The sequence below is a fragment of the Silene latifolia genome, chromosome Y (genome assembly GCF_048544455.1).
Source record: "Silene latifolia isolate original U9 population chromosome Y, ASM4854445v1, whole genome shotgun sequence".
Taxonomy (NCBI): Eukaryota; Viridiplantae; Streptophyta; class Magnoliopsida; order Caryophyllales; family Caryophyllaceae; genus Silene; species Silene latifolia.
The window spans coordinates 438,908,372-438,908,943 of record NC_133538.1 but is presented as its reverse complement, the minus strand read 5'-3'; the positions used below and the strand labels follow the sequence as shown (position 1 = coordinate 438,908,943).

The window sequence follows — 572 nt, the reverse complement described above, 5'->3', positions numbered from 1 at the left end:
GAGAGAAATCTCTATAGAGGTGTGGCAGGTGAAGACCCGAGAAAGCATATGGAGGTCTTTACGGACTACTGTTCTACTATCCCCGCCACAAAGAGGGTTACTCAAGACAAGATTAAGTAAGTTCTGTTTCCTTTTTCTTTGACTGATGCAGCCAGGGAGTGGTTAACTGATTTGGACCGTACAGCCGCAGGGGTTACAAATTGGGAGACCCTTGCTCTTGCTTTTTATAAGAGATATTTCCCTCCACAGTGCACCAATCAGCTGAGGGCAAAGATTACGAGTTTCAAGCAGGCACCTGATGAGACTCTCTATGAAGCATGGTCCCGTTTTAAGAAGTTGGTGAGGTCTCTTCCTCACCATGGTTTTGACCCGTGGTTTCTGTCTAACCACTTCTACAATGGGCTGTACGATGATTACAGAGCCATACTTTGTTGGGGCTGGTGTCCTTAACAGTTAGTGCAAGGACTTATAAATCTCTAAAAGGATCAAAGGGCATACTTTTGGTATTATTATCAGTTGATCCACGTTTATCAATAACGGTTGGCTTGCTAGATAAGTTTGACGTTATTGTC

At 43.9% G+C, this 572-nt stretch overlaps 1 non-coding gene across 1 annotated transcript; it reads right to left on the bottom strand.

The window, feature by feature from the left end:
* Window positions 1-259: 259 nt before the first annotated feature.
* On the bottom strand, window positions 260-365 carry LOC141636337 (small nucleolar RNA R71). The gene has a single exon (XR_012540956.1). It is a non-coding gene; the product is annotated as a small nucleolar RNA R71 (small nucleolar RNA).
* Between the last annotated feature and the right edge of the window lie 207 nt (window positions 366-572).